General features: G+C 58.0%; 1 protein-coding gene across 1 annotated transcript in view; it reads right to left on the bottom strand.

Annotated features, from left to right (window-relative positions):
- PHACTR3 (phosphatase and actin regulator 3) overlaps positions 1–18,736 on the bottom strand; it is a 198,889-nt gene that overhangs the window by 179,517 nt on the left and 636 nt on the right. The gene's annotated exons all lie outside the window — the stretch shown is intronic.

The following is an 18,736-nucleotide window of genomic DNA, read 5'->3' as shown; positions in this document are numbered from 1 at the left end:
AAGTGTCTGTTCCGCAGGCTGTCAGGGCGTAGGGCTCCGTTACAGCCGCCGGACGCCACCGGGGCCCTGGGAGGGGAGTGACACAGAGGAAGACTGAGCTCCTCCAGCAGCCCGTGCGCAAGGGGGGAGGGCTCCTGAGCGCCGGTGGGCACCGGGGGAGCAGGGGCCTGGCGGAGAGAGGGGGTCACCTGCCCCCCCCGCCCCCCCGCTGCCTGATGCCAACCTCAGCCGCCGCAGGAGCCAAACGCCTTCAGTCTAGGAGACGCACCTGACCTCGGGGAGCTGTGAACACACCAACCTTTTGCACGACTCACACCAAAGCCGGGCGGCGCTGGCTCCGGCCTCAGGTCTGGTGACGGCGCCACACCAAGGCCAGTCCCCTGGTGTCCGCTGGGGTCCTTTGTAAGCTAAGGCTTTTGGTAACTCCCATGGGAGATTCAAATTAAGTCAAAATAAAAAGTTTAGAACGTGCAAAAATGAACACTCGACTTTCCATCTGTGCACGGCTGCCGCTTCCCTTTCTCTTATTAACATGCCCATGGGTCCTCCTCGAAGCCAGCCTCCGCTTGGTCCATCTGAAAATGAGCTGTGGGGAACCTTCCAGAATGCTCCTTCCCCCACAGGCAGGTCCGGAGGCCCACGGGCAGCCAGGAGAAAATGAACCAACCCTCCGGCCACTTTGCATTTCTTTGTGTTTTTGTTCATTTTGTCACACAGAGCCCCAGGAGGGAACAGGACCGGCTTTCTCCCCGGGACCAAGAGAAGCCGGCTCCGCTCAGAGCCCTGGCTGAGAGCAAAGGGCTCATTCACGCGCAGGCACGCAGGGCCCGCTGCGGAGCCCGGGCGCAGGGCTCGCTTTCTGTGAAATGCCTAATTTTAGTTTCTAGCCATCATTTGCTCTTGCACAGTGTCCCCCGGCTGCCTCAATGGCGGGCCTTGTCCACGGGGAGCACAAAGCCGCCTTTGCCCGAGGAGCCAAGAGGAGAAAAGCTGCAGCTGAGGTGGGGGGTGTCCCCCCCCAGTGACCGGCCCCATTCTTCCCCAGCACAGCGAGGGCTGCCCTGCCAGGGGACGCACGGCTCTGAACTCCCAAGTGCCTCTCTCCTGGCAATTGGAGAGTGTAAATAAATCTTGGGGTGAGGAAACAGGAGGGGAGCGCAGTGCCCAGATGACAGGGTGCTCAAGTGGTCACAGGAGTTGAAACTCTAAGCAGAATCCTTAAGAAGTAGGGACTTGCCCGTCACTTGGGGCATTCAAGCAGGGGCAAGGCTCCATCAGGGCAGAAGTGCTAAAGAAGGGTCGTAGGGAAGCAGATGATGGATGGAGGGACCGATGGAGGATGACAGACAGACAGGTGATATGCAGACGCAAGATATAAGAAAGCAGATAACAGGAAGGGGGAAGGAGGAGGGGGCAGGAGTGGGGGAGGGGAGGAAGAGGGGAAGGCAGGGGAGGGGAGCTTCTGGGGAAGGCACCGCCCATGACCACTCAATGCTGTCTCATCCCAGGGGAGCGTCTACACCTCTCCCAACTCCGCACTGTTTCACCCCAGGCATCGGACAGGCCCTTGGATGGGAAGACTGTCTAGAACCGAAGGACACACGGATTTGCCCAGACTCCCAACCTGCTCCCCTCCCTGTCCCCCGCCTCCGCCCAGGACTTCCTTCTTCCAGGTGCTCAGCCCCAAGCCCTCAGGGTCCCTTCCAAAACACACCACACCCCAGACTGGCCACATTTCACCACGTCTGGCTCTCCCTGCCGTCTGGGGGAAGCAGAACCAGAAGGGGCTTCAGGGTAGGTGGTCTACTTGGCCGTGAGGGGGCAGAATACACTCGGGTGCAATCTCAAGGTCACTGCTGTAGGCACAGGGGTGGGGGGGATGGGAGGGTATTCTGCAGGAGCTCCAGGGACCGGCCCCTGAAGGCCAGGAGGCCAGGACAGCCGCCCATCCCGTCAGCTGAGGATTATCCCTGCGGCATCAGCTCCTGATGTCCTGGCCGCACTTGTGCTGCACGGGACAAGGTCCGGGCCACCCAGGGCCTGAGGTGGGGACCTGGCACTGGGTGCTGGTGAGTCTTGACCACCACCGAGGGGGTGCGGGGAGTGTGTACGTAGCATCTGCCAGTGTCCACAGTGTGAACACTCCCCCGGTGGCAGACCTCAGGCCACCGACGTGACGGCCACCAGCAACCACGCGCTCGTGGGCTTGGGTGCCAGTGCACACCCGGAGGGTCTTGGCACATGTGGGTGGGGCCAGAACCACACCAGAGGGGCACCTGGGTGGCTCAGTCAGTTGAGCGTCCGGCTTCAGCTCAGGTCACGATCTCGTGGTTCGTGGGTTCAAGCCCCACGTCAGGCTCCGTGCTGACAGCTCAGAGCCTGGAGCCTGCTTCCGATTCTGTGTCTCCCTCTCTCTCTCTCTGCTCTTCCCTGCTCACGCTATCTCTCTCTCTCTCTCTCAAAAATAAATAAAACATTTTAAAAAATTGAAAAAAAGAACCACACCAGAGGCAGAGGTGCTCCTGGGAAAGGACGCAGGTACCAGAGACAGTTGCTCCGAACAGCACGCATCCAGCAACCATAACCTCTGACTACATGACCTTCCTCTCCGCTCCCTCCGGTCAGATCCCCCCCCGTAGAAGGGTCAACCCCCTCCAAGCGTGAGCCCTGGGAACCGCGCGCCAGCCTCCAGCGGGGCCTCCCCGCCCCGGTCTCACGTCTCATCGGCTCGAATACCTCCGAACTCACTGCACTGCGGCCTCCTGGTCTCCGTGCTCACCAGCACCCAAGCTCACAGCTACCGCAGGACCGCTGCACCTGCTACTCCTCTGCGGGAACAGCACTTCCGTGACCATTTCCCTCACTTCTGCCTGGTCTCTCTGGCCACGCTACATCAAATAGCCAGCCTTTCCTCCCTGCCACCCTTCTCCAGCCTGGCTTTGGGGCATTTATCCCAGAGCAGTGACAGGCACAGAACAGGTGCCCTGTAAGTCCTTGTTAACAGCTGGCAATCACACATTCCAGGGAGAAACTTCAGATTTATTTCATTTTTAAGCTCCCCACAGGGGACCGCAAAGAACATTCCTGGCTCAGCATCCCTGAGTCAAATGCCCTTCAAAATCCGGCCCAGCCCTGTGGTCCTCTGACGGGCCAGCCTCTCCCAGCACTACGCAAGTAAGACCCCCCGTCGCTGGCTCTCAGGACAGAAACCCCACAGCCATCAACACGGAGCAGATGCGCACAGTCACAGACATAACAGGCGCACGCCCAACGTCAGCACAGCCCCAGAAGCAGGCAGAAGCAAGAAACCTTATTTAAAAGTCAGCACCTGGCCAGCAGCTTGGAACAAAGGACCCCAGTGTGACTCCGGGGGAGAAATCACGCCGGCCTCGAGAACGTTCGGTCAGAGTGTGCACTGGTTACCTACGGGTCCGTAACCAACCACCCCACCCAGGGCCTACTCTAGGGTGCATTGTTCCCTTGCTGTGTGCCAGAACCACGGGCAGGGCTCATCTGCCCGGCACGGGGGGGCTGGGCTCCCTCACTGGGCTGTGTTCAGCGGGAGGCCTGGCCTGGGCCGGGGTCCCCCGGGAAGGCGCCACTCACAAGCACAGGGTCACGGGGCCACTCCGTTCCCCTCCGGCAGGACGGCCCGAACCAGTCTGTGTGGCGGCCAAGAGTACAACAGTGGAGGCCACAGGGCTCTAAGTTCTAGGCCCACAAGTCATACCGTGTCACTTCTGCCATGTCCTGTTGGTCAAAGCGAGTGACAGGATGTCTAAGGGAGGAGACAGCACCCCTCCTGAGGGGGGATGTGGCAAAGTGACACCGCAAAGGGGTGGGTGGGGTCACAGGTAATGGCTGTGGCCACCTTTGGAAACAACTGGAATCACACTGTTGTCCCCTTCCTGCCAGTGGAGGAGGGCACAGAGAGGGCAAGTCACTCACCAGAGGTCACACAGCCTCAGGGCTCATAGCCACATGATCTAACCCAGCACCCCCCTCTGACCCACCCCGCCTGGACCTCATATTCTGACTGTGACACCAGCCACCTGTGTGGCCAGCACAGGTCACCCGGGCCAGCTCCGTGAGGGCAGGGAATGGGCCCGGCTGTCCTCACACCCAGAACTCTGCATGCACACAGGTGGCCAGATGGCTGGTCAGGGTCCCGCAGTGGAACACTGCACAGGAAAAGGTCTGGGTGACATTTAAAGCCCCTCCCAGCGTCCCACACCCCGCCTGGGAAGGAAAGCACAGAGCCGCAGATGTGCACGTCAGTGTGACTTACTTCTCTGCAGCCCAAGGTCCCGCTTACACTCCGGGACCCTTCTTGGCGTGGGCCCTGGCCCGTCTCCTACATCGAGCTCTCTGTCTTCCCTGCAGCAGGCTCGCCTCTGCTCTCCCATGTGACAGCCGGGTCCCCCACCTGGATGTCCCTGTCATTCCCTGCCCCTGCCTCGCGCACCCAAGGCTCGTCCAACGCCTCCCCCTCCTCCGACTGCTCCCCCTCCCCCCACCTCCGGTAGCTTCTCTCTAAGGCAACAGCCTCCTGCGCACACTCAACTCCTCTACCCCCGGAGCAGAGGCGGAGCCGTCCTTCCCAACCTCATACCGATGGGTCCCCCTTCACACAGCCCTCCGTGGCTCCACAATGCTTAAGGAGAAAGACCAACATCCTCAGTGAGGCCTTCAGCACTCTGCCTGGACTGCCACCTGCCGACCCCGTGTCCCGTCCCCCCACTCATCGCGCCAGCGGTCTGGCCCACACGCACATACAATGCCCCCTCCTGCCACGGGGCCACCGCACATGCGGTTCCCTCTGCCTAGAACAGTCCCCTTCGAATTCTGCTTCCCTCCTCGGTATCTTTCAGATTTCATACCTGGATCTCCAAGACAGAGTGTTAAGAGTAAAAAGCAAGGTGGAGAATGGGGAGAAGGTAGCAAGAAGATAACGCACAGAAATTTTCTGACAGCACACACAAACGCAGCGGGCTGTCTCTGGGACACAGGCTGAGCCCCGTTCAGTGCAAGGAGAAAGAGGCAATGCGACCTCAAAACACAGAGCGCCACAGACACCTGGCAGACTCATTGAGCGTAACCACCAGGTGTGGATACGCTCCCATTTTACAGGTGGGGAACCTGAGGCCCGGAGAGGAGAAGCAGACCACAGGGAAGAGCAGAACAGACGGAAACCCAGGCCCGATGCCGCCGAGCCGGTGCCGCTGACCCTCCCCCGTCCCGTCTCTGGCCGGCACGGATTTTTCTCAACATGTGCATGTCTGGCTTTTTCAGTTTTAAAATAAAAGCCTGTTCATTTTTAAAAGAATGATATCTGCCGCCTCCCAGGGGAAATATTGACTTGTCCGTCTCCGCCTACGTTCCCGAAGGGGTGCCGACTGCTTCCCAAGGTTTACCCCTCATACTTGGTTCAAGGGTTTGCCGAAGGTCGTTTTGATCTAAGCTGATTAAAATTAGAACACAAGCTGAAGGGGCACCTGGGGGGCTCAGTCGGTTAAGCATCCAACTTCGGCTCAGGTCACAATCTCATGGTCCATGGGTTCAAGCCCCGTGTCAGGCTCTGCACCGACAGCTCGGAGCCTGGAGCCCGCTTCCGATTCTGTGTCTCCCTCTCTTTCTCTCTGCCTCTGCCCGCCCCCCACCCCCCCGCTTATGCTCTGTCTCTCTCTCTCTCAAAAATAAATAAACATTAAAAAATGTGTTTAAAACAAAGAACACGCACAGAAGCGCCCCCCCAAAATAAATGGACCACAGGGACCGTGTCTCAGCCCGCAGCTTTCAGGAGGGACCCCCGTGTCCAGGGAGCAGGAGCAGCATGGGCGGAGGGACTCTGGCTGTTTGTAGCCTGCGCTCTGGGGACCGGCACCCCACTCGGCGCAAACGAAGGCTCCAACCCCACCTGTCCTGCCGCTGGAGGGGCAAGAAGTCCGCGAGGCCTTTCCGTGCCCAGCGACACAGTGACCCGCACCACTGTCCCCGCGAGGCCTCCCGGGAGCAGGCACCAGGCAGCACCCTCCACGGCCGGGTGGCCCCACTGCTATCCCAGGGGCCTCGCTTTCACCCCCCCACCCCGACATCCACAGGGAGGCGCCTGGAGGCTGCTGACAGCTGACCCACTGGCCTGAGGCCCTGCGCCTCATCCGCAGCCCGAGAACCACTCCAGGAGGTGGGAACTGTCACTGTGGCCATTCTACGGAGGAGGAAACTGAGGCACTGCCTGATGAAGGCATATGCGGAGACCAGCCAGGGGCAACCGGCAGGGCGGGGGTCCCAGCCTGCCCGGAAGGCCAGCTCCTAGGCACCTGGCTGCTGGCTCCGGCCGTCTGCGGGAAGGACGGGATTTGGGGCCTGCCCCGGTCCCTTCCCACCAGGCCTCTGAAAACCATGAGACGTGACACACGCATGTGCACACCCGTACACAAATATGCCTGTGCACACAGGCTTACACAAATACACACGCATGTGCACACACACGTGCTAACACTCACTCCTCCCATGACTCCTGACAAAAGTGAGCACAAAACGCTATGTGAACATGACAGATGGCAAGTTGGCCTTAGAGCTGCTGTGTGTCCATGCGCCCCTCCCCCGTGAAGGCTGGAGGGAGGAGCACGAGGAGGAGGGAGGAGCATGGGGAGCACAGGGCAGAGGGGAGGAGACAGGGAGTCAGGCTGAAGGCAGGAGGAGAACAAAGAAAGGGAGAGAGGGAAGGGGAGAAGGAAGCCCAACTTAGACCCCCAGGGGCTGGGAAGGAGGTCCTGCTCCTCCGTCCTCCGGGTCTGCTCACCCTCCTCCCACTCAGCCCACAGGACAGGTGCCCACCTGAGTCCCTGGTGGCCGGGCGCAGGGGCCTTTGCTCAGCATCCCACGCCCGGGCACGCGGGAGCACAGCCGCCGTGACAGGTGTGGGAAGGGTTTCTGAAGCGCCCATGACGGGGAGACGGGGAGTGAATATGGGCTCCCAGGTTCCTCAACACAGACCAGAGAGACTGGTGGGGGGGGGGCAGGGGGCAGGTGGCATGTGCCCCAACCATGGTCCCAGCCCTGATGCTGAGATGGTCCCCAAGCTTCCCAAGGGTGACAGAGACTACACAGCGGGGGTTCCCCCCAATCCCTGGAGTGAGACCTGATTCCAGGCTTCCCTCCCCCACCCAGGGAAGTCCCATCTACGTGCAGCCAAGGTCCCTCACCTACAAACACCCCCCAGGGGTCTGCGAGCACAGGAAAGCAGGCTGGAAACCTGGAGCTCTCCACGGTCTCCCCATCCCTGGCATGCGGGCACACTCACAGAGACACGCAGGCCCCTCCTCCAGGCCTCCTGTCGCTTCTGTGGGTGCAGACGAGCTCCCCTCTCTGCCCGAGAGTCCTGAGCAACCTCTGGGCCTTTGCACAGGCCATCTTCTTCACCCAAGAAACCTCGCCCTTCCCATCCCTCAGACCCACTTTTCAGCTCTTGCCTCAAGTGACACCTGCCCTGAGCCCCCAGCCCGCAGGCCCCGCACAGCACCGGGGCAGCCCCACCTCAGCTAGTACTCGCCTACAGGATAATCCAGGCCCAGCTCACCACCCCCCCCCCACCCCCTGGACTACCCCGCGGGGACAGGCCAATGCCCCTGCCTCCCGCCGTCCATGCTGCCATCGCACCTGGCTAAGAGACCATCCTCGGCTTGCTGGGTGGAAGGGAGGATGGAAGGGACATGGAGAAACACCCACTTGCAATGAGCCACCTGGTGTCACTGCCACACGAGCTCTGTGCCTCCCTGGGCCCCAGCCCAGGCTCCTCCACCTAACAGCCTCGCGGCACCGGGGACGTCCCCCTCCATGAGCCAGCTCCCGGGTGCCCATGGGAGAAACGACCCCCTCCAAGCAGGATGCCACATCAGCCCCGCCCAGAGTCAGCCAAAGGAGACAGAAGAACAAGACGGTGGACTGGAATCTGTATTTTCCTGGGAGAAAGCCGCTCTGTGCTAATATGCCCCCGGAATAAGCTGTCATTAGTTAATTTTAAAAACCACACAGAGACTAATTATTAACACATTTGTAGGCTTCTTCATAGCAACGCATATTCCCAAGAAGTCGTGCTCCCAGCGGCTGCCCTTTACACTCCCCGTCCTCCATGGGGGTTTCCGGACCCGGGCCCAGGGGGCCACCTCACCTGGGAGCCACCTCGCCCAGGAGCTACGGCGGCCATTCGCCACTCTTACTTGTCCGAAGGACGCTTCCCCCTCACAGGGCACCCACGAACGGGAAGAAGGGGTCGTTACCACACACTCAAGATAAAACCCACGTCCCCTGAACCGCTCCTCTGAGCAGGATTGTTCTGGAGCTGAGAACACAGCAGCGGTAACACAAGTCCTAACAGAAAGGCACAAACACGGTGCCCAGCAATCGGGGAAGAGTTGGGAAGGTAGGAGAGCCAGGTCGTCGGGTGAAGAGGTCACCCGTGTTTGCAGTAATGACCTTGAGCAAAAGACAAGTTCCACGGGATCCAGGGGGAGCACTAACGGGAGCGGCCGCCCAGACGGACAGAAGCACCAGGCCAGGCCCCTCTTGGTGCCATGCTGGTGATATAAAACCCCACTAAAAAATGAGACAAAATAATGTTATCCCTAAATCTTGCAGTGCTTCCTATTAAGGCAGAACCAGCTACCCATGAGGACCAGGGTGGGGGGCCGGAGAGAAAAAGAGGAACAGGAGGGCCCCCACTGTCCACACACCCCCTCCTGAGCCCAAGGCCAACGTCAAGCATCCGCCCAGGGCGCTCACAGCTGCGGCTGTGACTTGGCCTTTGACCTTGTCGTTTGACCCAGACCTGTTCCATCCTGACCCCCAGCTCAGCTGCCCAACCTTCGGGCGCATGGCCTCCAGGGGAGTGTCTGCCCCTCTGGAACCCGTACTAGCGACCCTGTGAGCCAGCCCCGGGGACGAGCAGGGGCCAGAGCAGGAAGGCGGGGAGGCATGGCTGATTTCACCTGGCGGTGGTGTCTCAGGCCGGGAGGGACTCCTGCAGCCTCATGAGGGCACCAGTGGGGCACGACGGTGTCAGAGCCTCAGTGCTCAGAGCTCCCCACTGTCACTGGCCACACTGCTCAGGGGGCTACCAAGACGCCTTGAGTGACAGGCCCCATGCTCAAAGCACCTGGTCCCCACCGCCACCCTCACAGTAGGCACCGCTACAAGCAATCCTCATTGTACAGATGGGGAAACTGAGGCCCAGAGATGTTAGTGGATCTGTCAAAGTCACGCGGACCCAGGCTTTCTGACGCCAGAGTCCACGTGCCTGCCAGGTCCCCCCCACACCTAGTCTGCCAGCGTCCCAAGGTCAGGCCCGCCACGTGAGATGCGGAAGGGGACGCAGCAGGAGATGGTGACGTGCACCTGCCTGAGCCCATTGGCTCTGGGAGCTTGTGGTCCAGGAGGGGAAACAGGCCTACTGCGGGGTCTGCACTGCGGCCCCAGTTCTGCGCCCCTCCTGCATCCACATGCCACCTGCCCACTCCTCCCTCCGAGTGGGGGGACTGTGTACCCCTCTCCTCAGCACGGTCCCTGTGTGCCTCCTCTCACAGAATGAGACAGAAATGGAGGCACGAGACCCGAAAGGGCTCCATGCGTTTCCACCTGTCACGAGTCCCCACTGCTGGGCCCCTGGAGGGTGAGGCTCATGCGGAAAGGAGGCGCTGGGCACATCCATCCTCTATCCCGGACCTGCCGACCTGCAGACCCCTGCTCGCTGGGACAGGATGAACTCGCGACAACCCAGGGAGGCCTGGTGCCCGTTACACAGGTGTCCGTGTCACTCTATACTCATGAATACGGGATGCCGCTAGCCAGACCACGAGCCTCCGGGACAGCACTGCTTGTCTGCGTCGCTCCCCATGCCTGTCCCCTCCCCCTGCACACGGCAGTGCTCCGCAGGGCGGCACATGAACAAGCCCAGGACGAGAACACACAGCACCTCCCCTTCCTCAGAAACCCTCCCCGCCTCCGTGACCTCCTCCGTGCCTGCATCTCTGCACGTTCCCACGCATTACATGCCTACTGGATGATGTTTTGAGGTCATCTTCCTCTGTGGGTGCATAAATGTGATTTAAAGGAAGGGCACAGGCCGCCACTCTCTCTGGAGAGCCCGCCTCCACGGTCCTACCTGGAGTCCAGCGAGCAAAGAAAGAACGTGAGGCAGGGCCAGGCGGCCCCAGCAGAGCGGCACTCAGGTGCTAAGATGGCCCTGATGCGCGCGCGCACTCAGGAGCTGAGCACGGAAGACCCTGACCGACGTGCCAAGGTCAGCAACAACCTCACTCACGTGGCTGCGGCCACACAGTCCTCCCAGAATCAACATCGCCCGGGAGAGGGTTTTCCTGCCAAAGGGAAGCGAAAAGATCACTTCTGGCACATCTCTCTGACTTTATGAAAATCCCGGGAGCTAGTGATTCCGACGCAGCAACAATGTTTCTGCACATGGATACAAACTTCCAAGAAGAAACGGCACCAACAAATAAAGTAATAACACAACTCATTAGTAAGAGTATGGAGACAGATGGAGGCTTTAACACAGTGTTACACTTAACTGCATAACAACTTGTAATAAATATATTTAATAAGCCATGTAGCCACAGCTCCCGTCCTCCCCTTGGGTCTTGGCAGATTCATTCTGTGACTGCCCACTAATCAATGTCAAAGTCTACTTAACGCAGTGCCCATTAGACAAGGGGCGTTGCCAAGCTGCCCATCCAAAACTTGACTTAACAAACAGGGACACCGCCCCAGCCCATTAAAGATAAAACCCTGAAGGACTCTGCCGACGGCTGAGTCTCTGCCATCACCTTGCCTGACTTTCAATAAATAAATCTCATCCTGGTGGCCATTCTGGTTAAATGGACTGGGAAATGGTGGAGTATGTCTGCGTCTGCGTGTTTATGCGAGTACAGACACGTACACATCCATCAGATGGACTGCCTGAGCCGAGGAAGGGATGAAACGCAGGGACCTGTTTCAACTCAAAGACTGAAGCCCTTGGGGTAAGATGCATGAAGGGGCGAGAGGAGAGTGGGCGGAGCAGGCGGGCGGGGTGGGGCAGAGTGGCTGGATGGACAGGGGTGAGAGCGAGCGCAAGACGGGCGGGACAGGGCGGAGCAGACGGGGGTGGGTCAGATCAGGCAGAGTAGGCGGAGCAAGAAGGGTGGGCGGGACAGAGTGGGCGTGGCAGGCGGTGGCTGGGATGGACAGGGGTGAAAGCACAGGATGGGCGGAGCAGGGAATGGGTGGGGCAGACGGGGGCGGGTCAGGTCAGGCAGAGTGGGTGGAGCAAGTCGGTGGGCGGGGCAGGGTGGGTGGAACAGTCAGGATGGGTGGAATCGAGTGGGCGGGGCAGGCTGTGGCTGGGATGGACGGGTGTGAATGGGGTGGCATGGAGGGGGGGAGGGAATGAGCCCAGCAGACAAGGGAGTGGCAGGTGTGTGGGTGGGGCATCAAACCCCCCAGGATTCAAGCTCCTGTTCCACCACCTCCTCCCGCGTGGGTGCCCCTCCCTGGGTGGGGTTCTCTGCCTCCCCAGCCTTCTGGCGCTTCCTCAGGGGTTTAGAGGAAGATGAAACAGAAGTCTGATGGCCCAGTGTAGAAAACAGAGTTGACAACGTGCACATTTTCACTCCTGCTATCAATAATTTACCAGACTGTCAGCTCCGTGAAGGCCCGTGACCTTGTCAGTCTTGTACCCCAAATAAATATTATCAAGTAAAATTTGGATGGACATAATGTTCAGGCTTAGATCACACATCTTATTCCCAATCATTAATGTCTCGGTAAGGAAATGGCATGAAACACAATAATTGCTTCAGCTTCTCGAGATTCCTTCTGTGTAATTTTCAAAGGGCAGCCTGCCGGCCGCATGCACCCTCAGATGTGCTGGGTTTGGGTCAGGGCTGTGTTTGTTTCTAGGTCCCCGGGGCAGGGACTGCCGCTGACTATCCAAAGCCACTCTTACTACCCCTTCTTCACCTGTTCTTGTTAGGGTAGCCGTGCCCCTATCTAAAGGAAACAAAAACCAACCAACCACAGCCCTGCATTTCCCAGCCCCTTGAAGCTGCCAGTGGAAATTCGAAGCCCTTCTGACCAAGGAGGTGTAAGCAGATGTCACTGGGTAGAGCCTCCAGGAAAGGAGGGTCATGACTCAGCAGGTGCACAGTCTCAACCAGTCCCCACCGTGCCCTTCTTCCTGCCACAGGTGCAACCGTCCTGTAGCCAGGAGCTACAAGAAAACCGCAGATCCTCGACCAGGACCAGGAGGTGCGCTGTCTGCACCTCCCTACACACACACCCTGATCTGGTTTCAGCCAGTGCTATACCTGACTTTCCTAGTCCATGAATCCAAGCCACTCCCTACCTGACATGCGGACAACATTTAAAAATCACAGTTCTCATCAAAATCTGGATTTCCAGCATCTGTCTTAAAACGAGGTGTCATGGGGCACCTGGGTGGCTCAGTCGGTTAAGCTCAGGTCCGGCTTCGGCTCAGGTCATGATCTCACAGTTCGTGGGTTCGAGCCCTGTGTTGGGCTCTGTGCTGACAGCTAGCTCAGAGCCTGAAGCCTGCTTCGGATTCTGTGTCTCCCTCTCTCTCTGCCCCTCCCCTGCTCACGCTCTCTTGTCTCTCAAAAATAAATAAAAAACATTAAAAAAATATTTAAAAAACGGGGTGTTGTTGTAGCCCTGGGCACCCTTCCCCAAAAGAGCCTGCCAGGCAAACTCACAAAAGTGAAACGTTCTCTCCCCCAAAATACACGTTCACATCTTATTCTAAGACCACCCCAGTGCTGTCCCAGAATGACAGGACCAGAGCAGTAACATGGAGGTGAGGGGGCTGTGGATGGGCTGCAGTCCTGGGAGACGCCGGCTGGGGGAGGGAGCCACGTCTGAGGAAAAGGACTCGGGGACTGGACAGGGAGGAAGAAGCCGTGGAGGCAGACGTGGCCCTAGAAACACGGTGGTTACGGGAAAGGGCAGGTGAGGTCTGGAGCCAACGGCTGTGGGGACAGAGACCGTTAGCTAGAACCAGCCCATCCACACAGCAAGCTACTGCAAGCACCCAGGCACACCAGAATCGGAATCGGAACCAGAGCCTTCCTCCCCCCTCTCAGCGCCATGTCCTGAGACACCGTGGGGTCCCGAGGCCTGACCAGCCCCTACTGGGTCTGTACGGATTTACCCACAGTCACAAGTCAGGAAAATGAAGCCGAGAGAGCCTGACAGCTTGGACTGGACACAGAACCGGTTGCAGGAGAGGCTGCAAGTGGCCCGCGGAGCTGTCCCTCCTTTGCCTCCCTCCCTCCTCACAGGGTCCACTGCCTCCGGACTTTATTCACGGAGGAAGATCCATCTCAAAGTGATCAGAGGATGTCAGAGACGCCTGTCTCCTCAACGCTGTGAACCAACGGGCAGGGTCTCAAAATTCACTCACTGGTCCAGACAACAGCTCAGTAAGCTTCACCCGCCGGGAGTTAGGAACGGTAACTACCACTGTGTGATGTAAAGGAAACGGAGGTTCAGAGAGGTGAGGTGACTCGCCCAAAGTCCCTAAGCCTGTGTCCGGCACAGCCAGGACTTGGCCCATCCCTCCATCTTCAGGCAAAGGATCATTGCTGTCTCCATCAAAGAGAGCCATCCAGCAAGGACCAAACATGGCACCTGTTAGCTTCTCTGCGGAAGCTCACTGAGTTGAAATAAATTAATCTTGTGCGGATAAGAAATGACCTCTGTTTGGATGTCTTCCCCATAAGAACATGAGAAGATTAGACCGAGAGAGGCCAACGGTCCCTCCGGAGGGAGAGCTCCGGGACCACGACCAGCTCTGATGGACTCAGTGCAATCAACCTTCACTGGGAAAAAGCCAAGTGCCGTATAACCAGAGGATAATGGACAAGGCCCTGCCCCCAGGGGGGCTTCCAATCCCAAACGTGCTGTCCCAACATGTTCTAGAGCCGCACGAACCAATATGGCAGCCACCAGCCACATGTGGCTACCGAGTTCTTAAACTCGGTCAGTGCAACTGAAGACAGGAAATTTTCATTTCCATGTTATTTAGCTCAGATTTAAATTGCTACCTACTGGACAGCACTTTCCAGAGGGAGAGACAGATAATAAACGAGGTTGTCAAATAAATCGGTGAGATCATTTCAAAGAGTGCTGCACTTGGGTGAAAAGGGGGTAGGGAGCAGAAATGTCAATAGCATCCCGTCTTTTCCTGTAAGGAATGTGCAGTGCTTTCATCATCAGAAAAAAAAAACTCCTAAGTTCTTAAACCGCATACTTTTTTTAAAGCATCCAGTTTTTATTTTTAATAAGCTCAAAGAAACTGGCAAGGTTATTACCACTGCTAATTAGGCCGTGCGGACACCGCAAGTGACCAGAGGGAGGCCCCCAGGACTCAGGGAGGAGGGCACTGGGGCAAGGCCTGGGGACCGTGGCCGCCCATCACAGAGAAAGGGGGCGCAGTGCCCTGCTGTCACCACCAGGCCATGGGGCTGAGGCAAAGGAGAGACCAGACCAGATTTACACTTTGGAAAACTTTCCGTCCCACTCACCTCAGAACCAGGCAGAGGGAAGAGAAGACGCAGGACCCCATCCCAAGGGGTCCAGCCAGAAGGTGACAGGGGACAGGGAAGCTGGAGGCAGCAAGAGCGCTCCCCCAGGGAGGACGGCGTGCTGGCAGGAGAGGAAGGGGGGCCGCTGGAGCACAGGGGACCCATCCAGCAAGGGGCCAGCGCAGGACACCCAGCAGGAGTGTGGCCTGGGACATGTCCGCGTGACAGGCTGCGCTCAGGAGGGCACAGGACGCCTGGGGCGGCTTCTCTCCCTCCAGGCCATACGGCGGAAGTGGACCAGGCCCTGCAGAAGGTGCAGCTGCTGGCCTCCTGGCCCCCCTTCGGCTGTGCCCGAGCTGGTTTCCACGGAGGCCGACCAGCTGGCCAGCACCAAGCCTTGTCAGCGAGGCCTCCGGTCTGGTGCTCACACCCATTCATTCCACAAACGCTCTCCGGGGCCTCCTGCGTGTGAGCTCTGTGCTGGGCTCCGGGCCTAGAGGGGGACAGACCTCATGGCTGAAGCACACCAGGATCCCAGGCGGCAATGAGTGTGCCAAGAGCAAATCAGAATGGAGGGACAGGAGGTGACGTCGGCCCAAGGCCTGAAAGATGGGACAGGGACAGCAGGACACAGAGTGCTGGGGCTCAGGAGTCGGCAGGGCAGGGCCCACGTGGTCACACACAGACACATGGACGGGGGCCGCACTGCAGGAACTGGTCAGCAGAGACTGAGGCTGCAGCTGAGCACTGGGCTCAGCGGTTCCCAGGGGAGGTGGCCTGAGCCACACCATCAGCCCCACCCTGTCACTTGTTAGAAATGCACATTACCGGGGCCCACCCCAGACATTGGACAAACGCTGGAGGCGGGGTGTAACAGGATCCCAGATGACCGTACACCCTGGGGATTCAGAACAACACCAACATGGGTGGCCTCCATGGAGATGCTGCCCCCAGGGGACCCCTGGAGATGTCTGAAGACATTTTGGGTGGCCACGACCAGGGGGTGGGTAGGGGCCAGGCATGCTGGTAACACCTCACAGTGCAGGGGCGGTCCCGCGGCAGAGAATGATGGGACAAACGTGAACACCGTGGAGCCCGAGGAGCCTGCCCCAAAGCCTAGGTCCCCACCTGGCTGGCCCGAGCTCGGGAATCATCACAAAGGGAAACAGCCAGGCCGCACAAAACCGGTGCCAACAACAGCAGGCGGTCCCAGGGAGCTCCCAGCCCAGTCTCTGGTCCTGTGTCTGGGAGCTAGGGAGGGGTGTAGGAGGGGGGCGAAAGAAGGCAGCAGAGGACCCCACAGGAACTCCCCAATGAGCCCGAGCCCGGCAGGGAGGAGGAGGAGGAGACGGGTGAGCAGTGAGCCAGGAGAGGGAAATGCAGCAGAGCCTGAGGGAAGAGATGGTCAGGAAGAAGGACGAGGCAAGGCCAGTGAGAGGACAGGACAGGGAAGGCAGGGGAGGTGTCACAGGCAGGACAGGAAGGGGCTCACAAACGGCCTTCTCCCTGTAGAGGGGCCGAAAGAAGCCTAGAAAACTCCCCACGAATGATGCACAGAGAGTGGGGGCACCAGGCCCTCAAGAAAGCCATACATCCCGGCCACACTGTCCGTGGCCACAGACCACGGAGAGAGACCATGCAGGCAGTGGCCCCTGCAGGATTTAATGCACTAATAAGGCCACACAAAAACTGCCCACGCTCACCAGCGATCAAGGACCCACAAATTAACACAATGAGCCACCACGTGCAGGAGAAGGAGGTTGATGGCCTCAGATGTTGGCAAGCCTTCAGAGAAAGGGCCCTCCCGGAGATTCTGGAAAGAGTGTCGATCGGTACTTTTTCCAGGGTGCAGTATCATGAAAAGAAAATGTGGGCGCCCTGCAACCCTGGCATCCCATGAGATGGGACACGCCCTCAGGGAAATCTACATGTGAGCCCACGGAGGCTTTGCCTGGGTACCCACAGCCAGTCTGACATCGGACACAACACAAATATCTAATACAGAGAGAAACATGTATTCCTCCGCACACGATGTGCCTATCAGAAGAGAGGGAGATGGAGACAGAATGGGACAAGACCTTCGAGACCCCGTGTGCAACAGAAAAACAAGTTAAGAACCCTGACCTACAGGGTTTTCTTAAAGCCTTTTTCCAAGAACGTGTAGATATAAACCCATAGGAAGGTCCAGAGATCCTCTATACACCTCGAAGAGGTAACCTCCGTGGAGAGAGAGAGAAAGATGCTTTACCTTTCCCAGAACACTCCTGAATCTTTACGAAGAGCACAGTGAGGCATTGAAAATGCATTTGGGGGGGTGTCAAGGGTAAACACAACCTTGGGGTGTTTTATAAAAATATAGAATCTAGACCGAAGGAAGGGACCCTTGCCCTTGACTTTGGGCTGGGTTATTCCAGCTTCCGTTCTCAGGAGTAGATCTTTAGAGCGGCAGGAAGACAAAGGAAGAGGTCCTGAAGGTTGGGACTTTTCAATCTAGTGAAAAAATGAGTCAGATTGGTGTGACTCTCTGAAAAAGCAGACTCTCTGAAACCCCGAGTAACACACACCCCGAGAAGACCCCATCAGGACTGATGGGCGGCAAACTCCTAGGAGCAACCTGAAGAATTTTCAAACAGATCTGCCCAAGAGAACCATGCCCTGCCCAGTAAAGAAGTGAGTCCCCCATCAAAAGAGGTATGCAAGCACTTGCCAAGGCACCCAGGCAAGGCAGTTATAGAAAATGCTCCCCCAGCCCACCCTTCCTGCTTCAAACTCCCGGACCGCTTCCAACTTGAAGATTCTGATTCTCTTTCTGCCAGAACTCCTCTGCTTTGCACAATCCATAAATACTTAATTGCTCGGTATCTTTAGCAAGGTTCCACCGCTCACAGAACTATACGTGTCGTAGACTCTCCACCTCAGCTGTCTGCTCCCGGGCTTCCATTCTGACCATCTGAACCTGAGTCTCCATCCGTCCGGCGGATGGCCCTCCCACAGCACCATCTGAACATCCAAGCCCTTCCACCTCTCCCCCAGGGACGGCACCCGCCGCCTGCCGAGCCCTCTGTTCCCACCCACGGAGGAGGCATCCACTCACAGACAGCCAAAAAGCTAAATCCTCCATAATTTCCATTTCAAGTTTGCTTCCTTTTACAGCCAGGGAGACAAAAGAAGATGGGAAGGATTCTCTCCTGACGAGCCTCTCAACTTCCATAATTGGAACAGCCGAGGATGTACATCTCCAACACAGAGAAAACCAACCCATCACGGAGTGCTGAAGGCTTAATCCCGATTCCTAATAAAAGGATTAATTAAAACCCTAAGGGTCGGCTCATGGCGGGCTCTGCTTGAAACTCCTTGGAAATTAACTTGCCCTCCTAGACCCAGAAAAGCCAGGGATCTCCTCCGCTGGTGCCTTACTTTGACCAAGTGACACAGTGTCAACAGTCCTAACAAAGAAATCGCACAAGCCTTGCATGGGTTTATTGTTTAAAATCCCAAACTGGGCCCGGGGGCCCACAGAGCTGCCTTTCCTAGGTCTGTCCTTGAAGTTCCAGAGCGAAGCTCCTACCTGCGGCAGGGAAGTGCCCGGAGCCCCTCCCCTCGAGCCCTGCCTTCACCCCCACCCCAGGGATTGTCTTGATTGTGATGCCCATCATTTCACGTGATCAGGTCCCCGACTGGGGTGGGTGCCTTCAGAGAGAATAAGTCTTCTGCGGAAGGCCACGGCAACTTAACTGTCAAAACATAATCTGTGAGGGGACCCTGCCTCTCGGAGAGAGGAAATTGAGTCCAGTGGCTTGATACCAAAACACCAGCTTTGATTCTTTTTTTGAACCCTACATTTCAGAAGCTCAGACTTCTCCCTGTGAAGTGAAAATTGCCTTCTGGTGGAGAAAGGTTTTAATGATCACTTTGCTTCCTGCGTCTCCATGGTGACGGGCCCCGCACAGCCCACCCCCCTCCTGCTTTATTAGGCCTTTCTTCCTCTCTGGAAAGTAATCAATCAAGCTATATAGACGGCTTTGTAACCGGATTTATCACCTAAACAATCGAGGCTGCCGCGGGGGCGGGGGAGTGGGCAAAGTCCGTATAATTTGATGAAAGCGGGCTCGGGCCGGCGCACGCCCTCCGTCCCCCCG

This window comes from Suricata suricatta, chromosome 12 (assembly GCF_006229205.1).
Source record: "Suricata suricatta isolate VVHF042 chromosome 12, meerkat_22Aug2017_6uvM2_HiC, whole genome shotgun sequence".
In the NCBI taxonomy this organism is placed as follows: domain Eukaryota; kingdom Metazoa; phylum Chordata; class Mammalia; order Carnivora; family Herpestidae; genus Suricata; species Suricata suricatta.
This window is presented reverse-complemented; position numbering and strand designations above follow the sequence as displayed.